The following is a 16658-nucleotide window of genomic DNA, read 5'->3' as shown; positions in this document are numbered from 1 at the left end:
CCGTTATCAGTTATCAGGAGCGGTAGTGTACATCAGTAGCGTCTGAATCCACTCAGCGTCTTACGAGCGCATTTGCTTGGATATGGTAGTGTGGTGAGTCTCCCTGTATCCCGCTCTACAGAGGAAGGGTATACAGTACTAAAAATTCTCTCTACTTGTTAGTATGAATTGTTAATTTTTAGTACATATTGCATATGAGATCTGTATATTACTGTGTTTTCTGCATGTTATGTTGAAAAAGAACCAGTTGAAACAGAAGTACAATTTTCCAACTTATTTATAAGTTGTTATGGGGGTTGTATTCTCATATGACAATGTCTAATGCTTTAACATGTGACTGATTGCTAGTATGTGTGCTGACTTTTCTACGTAACATCAGTCCTGTTCTGACTCTCAATTCAGGTGCACTGTGGTCAGATTGATCTCACTTCTATATACTCATATATAGGTGATTTTCAGTCACAATTTGTGTATTCCAGTGGTTCTCAAACTCGGTCCTCGGGACCCCACACAGTGCATGTTTTGCAGGTAACCCGGCAAGTGCACAGGTGTATTAATTACTCACAGACACATTTTAAAGGGTCCACAGGTGGAGCTAATTATTTCACTTGTGATTCTGTGAGATCTGCAAAACATGCACTGTGTGGGGTCCCGAGGACCGAGTTTGAGAACCTGTGGTGTAGTCATTAACAGATTATTACCATGTCTGTGAGCGGCAAAAGTGACGAGAATTTATCAAGCACTCCTACATCCCTAGCATGCTTATCTTGTAAGACAGGGTTAATTGGTATGGACCAATTAGTCACTTATGAGGGCTTGTGTGCGAACTGTTTTGCTTTTCAGCAAAGTAAAAAACAGGAGTTGGTTCAACCACCAACAGAGCCACCATGGAATATGTTCGCGAAGACTCTATTTTCAATAGCGAACAGGTTAACCCCGGTAGCACCACCTCAAGGGTTAGGTTACACAATTAACCCATACATGCAGCCCCCTTCCTACGGCTTGGTTCCAGTAGCCTCTACAAGCAACCAAGGGACAGTTAAGACTAAGACAGATACATCTATGTGGCAGACTACACAAGATGATACAACAGATGATGATACAGTAAATTCAAATACTCCGTATGATGATCAGTCTCAGAGTTTTAGTTCAGAGGATGTAGCTGAACTTATTAATGCTGTGAAGGCTATTCTCTCCTTGGAAGATCCAGCCAAGACAATGTTAAAATCTAAAGCACCTGTGTTTAAACGAACAAAATCAGTTAAAACTGAATTCCCAGCGTCAGAAGAGCTGACGGAAATGATGGATGAGTCTTGGGCGACGCCCAGTAAAAAGTATAAGATTCCGAAAAGATTCTTATTATCCATTTCCAGCTGCGGATTGTTCGAAAAGAGAAGTTCCTCCAAAAGTAGATGCACATGTACTGCGACTTGTGCATAAATCTGCTTTACCACTGTCATCTATCTCACTAAATGATGTCACAGACAGAAGGGTAGATAGCTTCTTGAAAAAATAAGATTTTAAACCTATCGGTAAATCTTTTTCTCCTAGTCCGTAGAGGATGCTGGGGACTCCGTAAGGACCATGGGGTATAGATGGGCTCCGCAGGAGACATGGGCGCTATAAAGAACTTTTAGTATGGGTGTGCACTGGCTCCTCCCTCTATGCCCCTCCTCCAGACCTCAGTTAGAGAACTGTGCCCAGAGGAGATGGACAATATGAGGAAAGGATTTTGTTAATCTAAGAGCAAGATTCATACCAGCCCACACCAATCATACCATATAACCTGGAATATACGCAACCAGTTAACAGTATGAACAAAAAACAGTATCAGTTAAAGACCGATTCTAACTGTAACATAACCCTTATGAAAGCAACAACTATATACAAGTCTTGCAGATGTAGTCCGCACTGGGACGGACTAGGAGAAAAAGATTCACCGGTACGTTTAAAATCTTATTTTCTCTTACGTCCTAGAGGATGCTGGGGACTCCGTAAGGACCATGGGGTTTATATCAAAGCTCCCAACCAAGCGGGAGAGTGCGGATGACTCTGCAGCACCGACTGAGCAAACGCAAGGTCCTCATCAGCCAGGGTATCAAACTTGTAGAATTTTGCAAAAGTGTTTGAACCCGACCAAGTAGCTGCTCGGCAAAGCTGTAATGCCGAGACGCCTAGGGCAGCCGCCCAAGAAGAGCCCACCTTCCTAGTGGAATGGGCCTTTACTGAATTTGGTAACGGCAATCCAGCCGTAGAATGAGCCTGCTGAATCGTGTTACAGATCCAGCGAGCAATAGTCTGCTTAGAAGCAGGTGCGCCAACCTTGTTGGCTGCATACAGGACAAACAGAGCCTCTGTTTTCCTAACCCTAGCCGTCCTGGCTACATAAATCTTTAAGGCCCTGGCTACATCCAGGGACTTGGAGTCCTCCCAGTCCCCCGTAGCCACAGGCACCACAATAGGTTGGTTCATATGAAATGAAGAAACCACCTTAGGCAAAAATTGAGGACGAGTCAACTCCGGTCTACCCACATGGAAAATCAAATAGCGGCTCTTGTGGGACAAGGCTGCCAATTCGGACACCCGCCTTGCAGATGCCAAGGCCAATAACATGACCACCTTCCACGTGAGAAATTTTAATTCAACCGTTTGAAAAGGCTCAAACCAGTGAGATTTCAGGAAACTTAACACCACGTTAAGGTCCCATGGTGCCACTGGGGGCACAAAGGGAGGCTGGATGTGCAGCACTCTCTTCACAAACGTCTGAACTTCTGGGAGAGAAGCCAATTCCTTCTGAAAGAATATAGATAGGGCCGAAATCTGTACCTTAATGGAGCCTAACTTCAGGCCCATATCCACTCCTGTCTGTAGAAAGTGGAGAAACCGGCCCAGATGGAAATCTTCCGTAGGAGCATTCTTGGCTTCACACCAAGATACATACTTCCTCCAGATACGGTGATAATGCTTTGCCGTCACCTCCTTCCTAGCCTTTATCAGAGTAGGGATGACTTCCTCCGGAATACCTTTCCCAGCTAGGATTCGGTGTACAACCGCCATGCCGTCAACGTAACCGCGGTAAGTCTTGGAACACACAGGGCCCCTGCTGTAACAGGTCCTCCCTGAGAGGTAGAGGCCACGGATCTTCTGTGAGCATTTCCTGAAGATCTGAGTACCAGGCCCTTCGAGGCCAATCTGGAACAATGAGTATTGTCTGCACTCTTCTTTGTCTTATGATTCTCAATATTTTTGAGCTGAGAGGAAGAGGAGGAAACACATAGACCGACTGAAACACCCATGGTGTCACCGGGGCGTCTACTGCTACTACCTGAGGGTCCCGTGACCTGGCAGGAGCACCGTCATCTCTGCCATTACCTTGGTGAAAATCCTCGGGGCCGTGGAAAGCCCAAACGGCAACATCTGAAACTGGTAATGACAGTCCTGTACAGCGAATCTCAGGTACTCCTGATGAGGGGGATATATGGGGACATGAAGGTATGCATTCTTTATGTCTAGTGACACCATAAAATCCCTCCCTTCCAGGCTGGATATTACAGCTCGAAGCGATTCCATCTTGAATTTGAACTTTTTCAAGTACAGGTTTAGGGATTTTAGAATTAAAATGGGTCTGACCGAACCATCTGGCTTCGGGACTACAAACAGGGTTGAATAATACCCTTTTCCCTGTTGGACCAGGGGAACCTTGACAACCACTTGCTGTTGATACAGCTTTTGAATTGCAGCTAACACTACTTCCGTCTCCGGGGGTGAAGCTGGCAAGGCCGACTTGAAAAATCGGCGAGGGGGCACCTCTTTGAATTTCAGCTTGTAGCCTTGGGAAACAATTTCCATTGCCCAAGGATCCACGTCTGAAAGAACCCAGATCTGGCTGAAAAGTCGAAGGCGTGCCCCCACTGGTGCGGACTCCCTTAGGGGAGCCCCAGCGTCATGCGGTGGATTTTGTAGAAGCCGGGGAGGACTTCTGCTCCTGGGAACTAGCCGAAGTAGGTGTTCTCTTTCCTCTACCCTTACCTCTGGCAAGGAAGGAGGAGCCCCGACCTCTTCTGGACTTATGCGACCGAAAGGACTGCATCTGATACTGTGGAGTTTTCTTTTGCTGTTGGGGAACAAAAGGTAAAAAGGTAGATTTACCCACGGTAGCTGTGGAAACCAGGTCCGCGAGCCCCTCCCCAAACAACCCTCCATCCTTGTAAGGTAAAACCTCCATATGCTTCTTTGAGTCTGCATCACCCGTCCATTGGCGGGTCCATAGAGCTCGTCTCGCAGAAATAGCCATGGCATTGGCTCTGGAACCCAGCAGCCCAACGTCTCTTTGAGCGTCTCTCATATATGACTGCGTCTTTAATGTGGGCTAAGGTTACTAAAATTGTATCCCTGTCTAGGGTATCAAGGTCAGCTGACAAGGTATCTGTCCATGCTGCAACTGCGCTACATACCCATGCCGATGCTATTGCCGGTCTGAGCAAAGCACCTGTATGCGCATAAATAGACTTTAAAGTAGTCTCCTGTCTGCGATCAGCAGGATCCTTGAGGGCTGCCGTGTCCGGAGACGGTAGCGCCACCTTCTTGGACAGGCGTGTTAAAGCCCTGTCCACCCTGGGAGAGGATTCCCAATGTACCCTGTCCTGTGCAGGGAAAGGATACGCCATAAGAACCCTTTTGGGAATCTGCAGTTTTTTATCTGGAGTTTCCCAAGCTTTTTCAAATAACTCGTTAAGCTCATGAGATGGGGGAAAGGTTACCTAAGGTTTCTTTTCCTTAAACATGTGTACCCTCGTGTCAGGGACAGAGGGGTCATCAGTGATATGCAAAATCTTTTATTGCAATAATCATACACTGAATACTTTTTGCCACCCTTGGGTGTAATTTTGCATCATCGTAGTCGACACTGGAGTCAGAATCCGTGTCGGTACCAGTGTCTACTATTTGGGATAGGGGACATTTTTGAGACCCAGAAGGGCCCTGTGACCCAGTCCAATCCGTGGATTGACTCCCTGCTTTCTCCCTGGACTCTGCTTTGTCCAGTCTCTTATGTAATGTAGGCCACACTTGCATTTAACATATGCCACATGTCCATCCAATCATGAGTCGGCGTTGCCGACGGAGACACACCACTCATCTGCTCCACCTCCTCCTTGGACGAGCCTTCCGCTTCAGATATGCCGACACGCACGTACCGACACCCCCCCACACACAGGGATTATGTATAAGGGAACAATTCCCCAACAAGGCCCTTTGGAGAGACAGAGAGAGAGTATGCCAGCACACACCCAGCGCCAACTGACACTGGAATAAAACCCAGATAGCGCTTTTTATATATATATATATATATATATATATATATATAATCAATGTGTATACACTCACTGCGCCTTAAAAATGCCCCCCCCCCCCTTTTTTCAGTCCTCTGTCACCGAGTTCAGCAGGGGAGAGTCCGGGGAGCCAGCTTCTCTGCAGCGTTCTGTGTAGAGAATGGCGGTTAGTGCTGAGGGATCAAGCTCCACCCCCTCCAGCGGCGGGCTTCGTTCCCGCTTTAATATACAAAAAATGGCGGGGGATCTCTGCATTTACTGCCTCCACAGCCTAATGTACCCTTATTGCCAGTCCAGAGGTTTATTGCTGCCCAGGGCGCCCCCCCTGCGCCCTGCACCCATCAGTGCCAATTCCGTGTGTGTAGTGTGTGGGAGCAATGGCGCACAGCGTTACTGCTGCGCGCTTACCTCAGTGAAGATCTGAAGTTTTCTGCCGCCTTGAAGTCTACTTTTCTTCTTATACTCACCCGGCTTCTATCTTCCGGCTCTGCGAGGAGGACGGCGGCGCGGCTCTGGACGAACGGCGGGGTGAGACCTGCGTTCCGACTCCCTCTGGAGCTAATGGTGTCCAGTAGCCTAAGAAGCAGAGCCTATCACTTAAATAGGTCTGCTTCTCTCTCCTCAGTCCCACGATGCAGAGAGCCTGTTGCCAGCAGTGCTCCCTGAAAATAAAAAACCTATCAAAATTATTTTTCAGAGAAACTCTGGAGAGCTCCCCTGTACTGCACCCTATCTCCTCTGGGCACAAAATCTAACTGAGGTCTGGAGGAGGGGCATAGAGGGAGGAGCCAGTGCACACCCATACTAAAAGTTCTTTATAGTGCCCATGTATCCTGCGGAGCCCGTCTATACCCCATGGTCCTTACGGAGTCCCCAGCATCCTCTAGGACGTAAGAGAAATGTATTTTCTCTAGTAGGAGCAGTGGTAAGACCTGCTATGGCTTCGGCCTGGGTAGCAAAGGCAATGGGCAAATGGATAGAGGAACTAGAGAATGATATCTCTTCTCCTACTAGGGAGCAGGAGTATCATTTAAGCCGTTTAAGACAATCTGCCCAATACTTGGAAGAAGCAGCAATTGATATGGGTACAGTTGCTTCTAAAGCTTCAGCCTTGACAGTAGCCGCTCGCAGAGCAGTTTGGCTACGTACCTGGAAAGCAGATGCGGAATCCAAGAAAGAATTGGAAGCATTGCCTTTCATTGGTAATATATTGTTTGGGAAACCATTATCTGATATCCTAGAATCAGAGGCTGAATCAAAGAAGGTCAGATTTCCGGCTACTTATAACCCTAAGTCCAAGGGTTCAAAGTTTCGCTCATTTCGTTGGCAAAGCAAAGCGAAAGCTAAAGAGGAGTCTAAGCAACCCCAGTTCAAAACCAGGGGTAGGAAGCAGTGGGCTAGCAAAAAGCCAGCTTCCAAGCCTGAACAGAAACCATCAGCCTGAAGAGACGGGCCTCCGCCTGGAGGATTCCAGGGTTGGGGGCCGACTCCTTCATTTTGCACACATATGGCAACAGTCAACAACAGATGCTTGGGTGCAGAAGGTGGTATCTCAGGGGTATGGGTTCCCATTCAGGAGGCAGCCTCCTCAAAGATTTTTTTTGCACCAGCCGGTCTCGTATAGAGTCGAAGGCAAATGCCCTGCAAGAAGCAGTCCAAAAATTACTGCAGTCAGGTGTGATTGTCCCAGTACCTCCATCACAAAGGGGACAGGGGTTTTACTCCAATCTATTTCTGATCCAGAAGCCAAATAAGTCATTTCGACCAATTCTCAATCTGAAAATGTTGAACAAATACATTTGGATTCCAAGGTTCCAAATGGAGACGTTATGCTCCATAATGTTGGCTATGGAACCGGGAGATTACATGGTATTCTCTGGATGTACGGGATGCTTACCTACATGTGCCTATAGCACTGTCTCATCAGTGTTACCTCTGGTTTGCCATCCTCCAGGAACATTTTCAGTTCCAAGCCTTGCCCTTCGGGCTAGCAACAGCACCCAGGGTGTTTACCAAGATTATGGTGGTTATGGCAGCTTGTCTGCGCAAACAGGGGATAAGAATATTCCCATACCTCGACGACCTGTTAATCTTAGCACATTCACAAGATTTACTTTTGAGCCATCTTCAACAGACAATAGTTTGTTTACAGAGACACGGGTGGCTCATAAATTGGGAAAAGTCGTCTATGAATCCGTCACAGCGGATGGTTCATTTGAGGGCCATATTGGATTCAGACCTACAGAAAGTTCTCTTACCAGAGAAAAAGATAGTCAAGGTGCAGGTCATGGCTCAGGAAGCATTGCACGCCCAGACAATGTCAGTCCATGCAGCAATGCGACTGTTGGGTCTGATGGTATCAACCTTCGACATGGTGGAATATGCGCAATTCCACTCCAGACCATTGCAGCACCTTATTCTGACCAAATGAAATGGAAATCATCAGACGATTAAAAAGCAGATGATAAAGTTTCCAGTAAACGTAAAAAGGTCTCTAGCGTGGTGGCTACAGACAGACTATTTAAACAAGGGGAGACCCTTTTGGATAAAAGAATGGCAAGTCCTGACAACAGATGCCAGCCTGCAAGGCTGGGGTGCGGTACTCGGAAGCCTTTGGTTCTAGGGAAAATGGACCGTAAGGGAAAGTCGACTGCCAATAAATCTGTTGGAAATAAGGGCCATTTACATGGCTTTGGTTCAGGCAAAGGACAGTCTGCAAGGAAGACCGGTCCAGATTCGCTCAGACAATGCGACAGCAGTAGCGTACCTCAATCATCAAGGAGGAACTCGCAGCAAGAGACTGATGGAGGAAGTAACTCCCATTCTAAGATGGGCAGAACTCCATCTCCCAGCATTGTCAGCAGTGTTTGTCCCAGGTATACTGAACTGGGAAGCGGATTTTCTCAGTCAACACACCATTCAGGAAACCGAATGGGCATTACACCCAGAGGTGTTTCAGGCAATAGTGAACAGATGGGGTCTACCAGAGATAGACCTCATGGCGTCTCGACTAAACAACAAAGTTCCAAAGTACGGATCGAGAACAAAGGATCCCGGAGCGGTCCTTGTAGACGCACTGTCAGTAGAATGGAAATTTCGTCTGGCATATCTGTTCCCTCCAATATCTCTGTTACCCAGAGTAGTGAGAAAAATGAAGCAAGCAAAAGGAGCAATAATTCTAATAGCTCCAGCTTGGCCAAGAAGGCATTGGTACACAGATCTACTAAGGATGTCCGTGGAAGCACCAATACTGCTCCCTCAACGTCCAGATCTGCTAATGCAGGGTCCTTGTTGGCACAGCCATCTGGATCGTCTGTCTTTGACGGCGTGGCTATTGAAACCTCTATCTTAGAAGCTAGAGGATTTTCAAGACAAGTAATCCAAACTATGCTTAGAGCAAGAAAGCCTTCTTCAGCTCGTGTGTATAACAGAATATAGCAAGACTATATTCATTGGTGTACTGGAAAAAATTTGAATCCAAGATCTTTTAAAGTATCCAGGATTTTGGATTTCCTTCAAGCAGGATTGGATAAAGGTTTGAAAGTTGCTTCCTTGAGAGTTCAAGTATCAGCATTAACTGTATGGTTTCAGCAAAAGATTGCTGATTTACAGGATGTACGTACTTTCTTTCAGGGAGTGGTACATATTCAACCTCCATTTGTTCCTCCTGCAGCTCCCTGGGATTTGAATCTAGTTCTTAGATTCCTCCAGGGTCCTCCATTTGAACCGCTTAAGAGAGCAGATCTTAAATGGTTAACGGCTAAAGTACTTTTTCTACTGGCAATGGCGTCAGCCAGAAGAGTGTCAGATTTAGGAGCGTTATCGTGTAAGTCTCCTTTCCTAAGTTATTTTCCAGACAGAGCAGTTCTCAGAACGAGATCTGGTTATCTTCCAAAGGTGGTTTCAAAGTTTCACCTGAATGAAGAGATTGTAGTCCCAGCTTTTCAGGTATTGGGACTATCTGCGGGAGAAGCGTCGCTGGACGTAGTCCGAGCTTTAAGAATCTACATAGATCGTACTAGTGCCATCAGGAAAACAGATTCTCTCTTCATCCTCTACGGTTTATATAGAAGAGGATGGCCTGCTAGTAAACGGACGCTGGCGAGATGGCTCCGAATGGTAATATCAGAAGCTTATTCTCATGCAGATCTCCCTACTCCGGCTAATGTCTCTGCACACTCTACACGTAATGTAGGTCCTTCATGGGCAGCACAACAGGGTGCTTCAGCAGAACAGATATGTAAGCCAGCCACATGGTCTTCCATAAACACATTCATTAGACATTATGCCTTGGACACTTTTGCCTCACATGACGCAGACTTCGGGCGAAAGGTCCTCCTGTGTAATCAGGAGCGTCCCCACCACTAAAATTGGCTTTGGAAATCCCAATGTTATCCTGTGGATAATCCTGTGGACCCAGCCAGAGAAATAGACGTTATGGTAAGAACTTACCGTTGATAACGTGATTTCTCTTATGTCCACAGTTATCCACAGGGATCCCACCCTGACGCACCTGATTTGAGGATCTTGACAATCACTAAACCTCTTCCCTCTTGTATGGAAGGGTGTGCATGTGTGTTCTTATCGCCTAAATAGGTTTCTACCTGATGCTCCTGCCTAAATCGGTGTGGAAAGAACTGATCTGACGGAGTCAGTGGGCGGGATTATATGGGGAAGCCCACATGCATCCTGGGAGGCCAGAAAGCTTGTGACCGTGTTGGTGTCATTTCTGCAGTCGCTCAACCATATCCCAATGTTATCCTGTGGATACCTGTGGACATAAGAGAAATCATGTTATAAACGGTAAGTTCTTACCATAACGTCTATTTATGCTATACACAAATCACGCTTGCGTATGCTCTACACGGCGCTAATGATTCCGCGGTTTTACGCAAAAGCTCGCAAAAGGGTATCAAGTTGCGCCACGTATCGCACAGACAAATGCGCGGTCCAATCGCAGAGCAGATAGGTACTTGTTACCTATCCACCCTACGACCACTGGAGTCGAATCCACAAGCTGCGCTCCTCAGCCGGAGCGTAACACAAAACCTTTCACAATGCACAATTCTATATCACGCTCCTCTGCAAATCTCGTCACGATTTGCGTATTTCTCTATTATTAACATAAGTCAGCATCCTTACGCCACCGAGCCTCTACTTACTCAGTGTCACCACGGGATCCCGACTGCCGGGGTTCAATCCACTCACTCCTACTTTCAGCTCACACAAATACACAGTGTTTTTCTTTTTCTGTACAGAAAAATATCACTCCCTTTGGTTGGCTACTTTACCCCAGAGGTAGTACAGTTTAAACAAAATATCATCTTTGAAAAAGTCACGGGTCACGTGACGAAACGCGTCAGGACTCCTCCCCCAATGCTCGTTCACTGAACATCTACATTCCGGACGCCTTCAGGTCACAGCTACTTCACCCGGCATTTATCCACAGCAGCTGCGGGCGGCTCAAACTTGGCTTTACATCTAGCCGCAGACGTAGTGCAGCCCCGACAACTGTCTCCAGCACTCTCCATCCCGTTTACTACCGGCGGACGGTGCACGTCCAGGTAGTTTGGAAGGTAGTTTCCATACGGCTGGATTTTCCAGACGGCGCTCGAATCAGTGGCCACACACCTGCTTTCTATCATTTATCTGCACAGCACTTTAAGGTGACATCAGCAGGTTTATTGAAAGATAAAAGCCTGCAGCCGGCTTATCTATTCAGCTACCTCACGAACTCTCCAGCTTTCCACCTATTGAGCACATTTCTGGACTAACCCGAGGACGCTCGGGCACACCAGCCCTCCCGGTGAGGTAATTCTTCATATCTGTAAAACCAATTAAGCTGGCAATTCCATATGCGTGTAGCTAGCCACTGTGACTCATAAAGGCATTCCATATACAGGTTGAGTATCCTTTATCCAAAATGCTTGGGACCAGAGGTATTTTGGATAACAGATTTTTCCGTATTTTGGAATAATTGCATACTATAATGAGATATCATGGTGATGGGACCTAAATCTAAGCACAGAATTCATTTATGTTTCATATACACCTTATACACACAGCCTGAAGGTAATTCTATGCTAATTTTTTTATAACTTTGTGCATTAAACAGTGTGTCTACATTCACACAATTCATTTATGTTTCATATACACCTTATACACACAGCCTGAAGGTCATTTAATACAATATTTTTATTAACTTTGTGTATTAAACAAGGTTTGTGTACATTGAGCCATCAAAAAACAAAGGTTTCACTATCTCACTCTCACTCAAAAAAGTCCGTATTTCGGAATATTCCGTATTTCGGAATATTTGGATATGGGATACTCAACCTGTAGTAGCTGTAGCTACATTGTTTATAAAGGACAGCAACATTTGGATACATATTCCTTGAACTTTTATACAGATTTAGTTCAGTGTAAATTTACCTATTGTGAGCACTGTAATCGAAGCTTAATTTAATTTATGTGTTTTATCAGTTTCTGTATTCAAGCAGTAATTTTATCTTAGTAGAGTATTGTTATTAATAAACATATATGTCTTTTATCAATACAATTGATTCCTTGGCTGTCATTTGAACCTGTAAGATTTTGGTGTGTGGGTTTTTTCATGAGCGCCCCTATTAACCCTTCGTATCAAAATATCAAGGTAACCTGCTTTTGAAATCGGATAGTTATGTGCTACAGTATTAAATGTAATCCCACCTTATTATTGAACAGCTATCGTGTGGTTATACCTTGCGCCCACAACTCTACGCAACCTTGCGTAAACATGCGACCGTGCGTGCCTCTACGCCACGTGTGTGACCATGCGCCACGTGCACGCTTCCGTACGCTGTCCTCATGTTCCGTACCACGTGTACAAACGTGCGTTCACAATTCACTTAAACCCCACAATCTCTATAAATGTGAGCAATAAAAACTACTATCGCTCACTAACACAACCCACACTTGTTCTGTATAAACCTTAACGACTAGGCCAGAACTGCGTTTTGTGTTTTACAATTACACCCGTAATACACTATTTCAAATATATCTATATAGCAAACAAATGTATCCGACTGCACACAGATCTAAAATGACTGTTAACCTATGGCAACAATATGTGAGAGTATGCAAAGTATTTGTACGCTATGTGTACGCTTTTCGCGCCAAAAATTTACACACAAATTTTAAGCGGCTTTTTTCCTGTGTCCATCGGATTACAACAACAGCACCTCTAGAACCAGACAGAACAGACGTGATCTAACAGCACAAACTGGTTTCAGCACAATGAAAAGGTTATTTAACATGCGTCTCCACCCTTTGCTGATAGATCAAAGTCTGCTATGGCCTGCAAGTCTGTGAGTGTGTGTTGAACCGGAGGAGTCCCTAATTGTTAATGCTGATTAACTTTTAGAAAGAAAAAGCAATACCTTTAACTTATATGTGCAAGTCGCTGCGACCGCTAAGCGTGTGTGTGTGTGTAAAACCCCTAACAGATGCGTACATGTTGCGTGCGCACGCCGTCATGCTGTAAGCACAGAGTAGCTACACGTGAGGCGGAATACACTCTATAACCCCTAGCAGGAAAGGGACACGACACCAATTGTATTTAAATATGTTCGGACCCGACCCACCAACAGTTATTTACTAAAAGGGGGTTACAACAATAAAACAATCACAATAAGAGAAGAGGCTACAATCAATGGATGCATATGTTTGTTCGCCAGCGCCACCCGGTACTCAGTCTATCTGGATAGATGACCTTCAGAGAATGTGTCTGACCGGCCAGGCAGCGTGGCTTTTATACATTAGTCCAAATCATGAAACAATGGAATCTGTAATCTCTTCACCCATAGGTCAAAAGGCTGGTCATTTAGAGTACAGGAGGGGTCATAGGTTGGTTTCAATAGGTGAGCAATGCCTGGTCCAGGTGCACTTGCAGGTGTTATCCACTGGGTTCCCGCCGAATATCAGAGTACAGTAAATACAGTGTTATATTAATATTCTGTTCCTGCGCATATCTATGCGCAGGAGCGTGCTATCTTCTGCAAACTGCTACCGGAATATTGCTCTTAAAATACTGTACAGCTGGATACCAAACACCACCTCCTAACCTAATTCGGTTCCCTCATATCCTGTAAAGTCGAATCCCTCTGTTGTACCTTTTAAACAAATGAAACTCACTGCTGTGGTGCGTGCAGACTGTGTGTAAATTATGTGCTATGTGAATTAAATATGAGATATGTCTTTGTGGCTTTTCCATGCGAATGCATATGCTACCGTAATTACTCATACCACGCGCTAACACGCAAGACCGCGCAAGCGATTATACGTGGCTTGCGAGTATGCGCATGCACGGCAGAACAAGCACCCGCATGTAGGCCATCTGTGTGGTGTTTGTATGTGATGAATGTGCCTGTAATATTTTCGACTTCGACAACACCAAGACACATACTTTTTCCAAATTCGATGGTAATGCTTTGACGTTACTCCCTTCCTAGGCTGTATCAGGGTTGGAATTACCTTTTTTGGAATGCCTTTCCGAGCTAAGATCTGGCATTCAACCTCCATGCCGTCAAACGTAGCCACGGTAAGTCTTGATATGCGAACGGCCCCTGTTGGAGAAGGTCCTCGCGAAGAGGAAGAGGCCTCGGATCCTCCAGCAGTAATTCCAAAAGATCCGCATACCAAGCCCATCTTGGCCAGTCTGGAGCAATGAGGATCGCCTGAACTCTTGTTCTTTTTATGAGCTTGAGAACCTTTGGGATGATTGTAAGTGGAGGGAACACATACACCGACTGGAACGTCCACGGAGTGACTAGTGCATCCACCGCCACTGTGTGTGGGTTTCTCGACCTGGAACAGTACCTCAGAAGCTTCTTGTTGAGGCGAGAGGCCATCATGTCCATCTGAGGTACCCCCCATCGGCTTTGTCACCTCTGCGAATACCTCCGGATGGAGGCCCAATTCTCCTGGATGGAGATCGTGTCTGTTGAAGAAGTCCACTTCCCAGTTGTCCACTCCCAGAATGAAGATTGCTGACAGCGCCACCGCGTGCTTTTCTGCCCAGAGGATTCTTGTTACCTCTGACATTGCAGCTCTACTCTTCGTTCCGCCCTGTCTATTTATGTAGGACACAGCTGTGACGTTGTCCGACTGAACCTGAATGGCTTGATTTTGCAGAAGATGTGCTGCTTGTAGAAGGCCATTGTAAATGGCCCTCAGTTCCAGAACGTTTATTGGAAGGAGAGATTCCTGACTGGACCACCTTCCTTGAAAGTTTTCCTCTTGGGTGACTGCTCCCCAAACTCTGAGGTTTGCATCCGCGGTTAGGAGGATCCAATTCAGAATCCCGAACCTGCTGCCTTCGAGTAGGTGAGATGTTTGTAGCCACCAGAGGAGTGAAATTCTGGCTTTAGGCGACAGCCGTATCCGCTGGTGCATGTGAAGGTGTGATCCCGACCGTTTGTCTAGGAGATACAGTTGGAAGAACCTCGTATGGAACCTTCCATACTGTAGAGCCTCGTAGGAGGCTACCATCTTCCCCAGAAGACGAATGCACTGATGAACCGATACCCTGGCCGGTTTCAGGAGTTCCCGGACAATTGATTGGATCACCAACGCTTTCTCCACCGGTACAAACACCCTATGTACTTCCGTATCGAGTATCATTCCCAGGAACGGCAGTCTCCTTGTCGGCTCCAAATGTGACTTTGGAAGATTCAGGATCCACCCATGATCCTGGAGTAGACGAGTTGAGTGCGCAATACTCTGCAACAACTTTTCCTTGGAAGACGCTTTTATCAGCAGATCGTCCAAATATGGAATTATGTTCACACCCTGTTTTCGGAGGAGTAGCATCATCTCTGCCATGACCTTGGTGAACACCCTCGGTGCTGTGGAGAGGCCAAATGGCAGTGCTTGGAACGGATAGTGACAGTCCAGCAGCGCAAATCTGAGATAAGTCTGGTGAGGTGTCCAGATCAGAATGTGAAGAAATGCATCCTTGATATCCAGGGATACCAGGAATTCCCCCTCCTCCCGACCAAGATCACCGCTCTCAGAGACTCCATCTTGAATCTGAATTCCCTCAAGTAGGTGTTCAATGACTTTAGGTTTAATATCGGCCTTACCGAACCGTCCGGTTTCGGTACCACAAACAGGTTTGAGTAATAACCCTTGTGTTGTAGGTGGAGTGGAACAGGAACAATGACATTTGTTTGAACCAATTTTTTAATTGCTTCCTGTAGGATAGCTCCATCTGTTAGCCTGATTTGCAGAATCTGTGAGGTGGGAGTTGTTGAAACTCCAGTCTTTATCCCTGGGCCCCAATATCCTTTACCTAGGGGTCTAGGCATGACGACGCCCAAACGTGACTGAAGACTTTTTTTTTTTAATCCAATATTTTTTATTATTTTTTCATGATTTCAGACAAACAAAAGAACCAAAGGAAAAGAAAAAAAAGAAAAAAAAACGCAACACATAAACATTTCCAGATTAAGGGAATACGCAGATTCCCACATTATAACCAATATCAAAAATATCATTAGATCTATGCAGGCTTAAAGTCAAAAATCTGCATCTACAAATTCAAAGAAGTGTCACAGGTTGTCATAGATTATTCAAATATCGTGCATAAAAATTACTTGTATCGAAGAAACATATTTATGTAACACATAACATATCAGAACGTGCGGGCATGGGAGCGGCTGGTCGCAGGCGCCAGGGAACGCCACGAGGAGAGAAGACTCTCCCGGTGCAGAGCTATGTCCGATATTTTAACACAGGTCACTTGATAAATGTCTGATTCCTCTACACATCCAGAGTTCGGACACATAGTGGCCGGTACTCAAACATTCCGATTCAGTGAGTGAGAGGACTCAAGCCATCTACCCCACAGATCTTGATATTTTTTCCCTGCTTTCCTGGCTAAATATACATATTTCTCATGAGCAGCTGTATCTTTAACAAGTGAAACCCAGGACTGTAATGTGGGAGCATCTTTAGCCAGCCAAAGTCTGGCAATACACACCTTAGCCAGGCCACAAAGGTTAATTACGTATCGTCTGGCAGGAGAATCCAGGGCATCCTCCTCCATAGCTGATAACACACAAGTCACCGGGGAGCATACAGAAGATGGAATTCCAGTCGACACCAGGGTGTTAATAACACCAGACCAAAATATAGCCATCTTGGGACAAAGCCAGAGAGTGTGCCAGAAGTCTGCATCCAAATTACCACATTTAGGACAACTAGTGGAGTGAGTACCCCCCATGCGGCACAATCGCATTGGTGTCATATATACTCTGTGTATGATAAACAATTGGATTTGTTGATATC

Source organism: Pseudophryne corroboree, chromosome 8 (genome assembly GCF_028390025.1).
Source record: "Pseudophryne corroboree isolate aPseCor3 chromosome 8, aPseCor3.hap2, whole genome shotgun sequence".
Taxonomy (NCBI): Eukaryota; Metazoa; Chordata; class Amphibia; order Anura; family Myobatrachidae; genus Pseudophryne; species Pseudophryne corroboree.
This window is presented reverse-complemented; position numbering follows the sequence as displayed.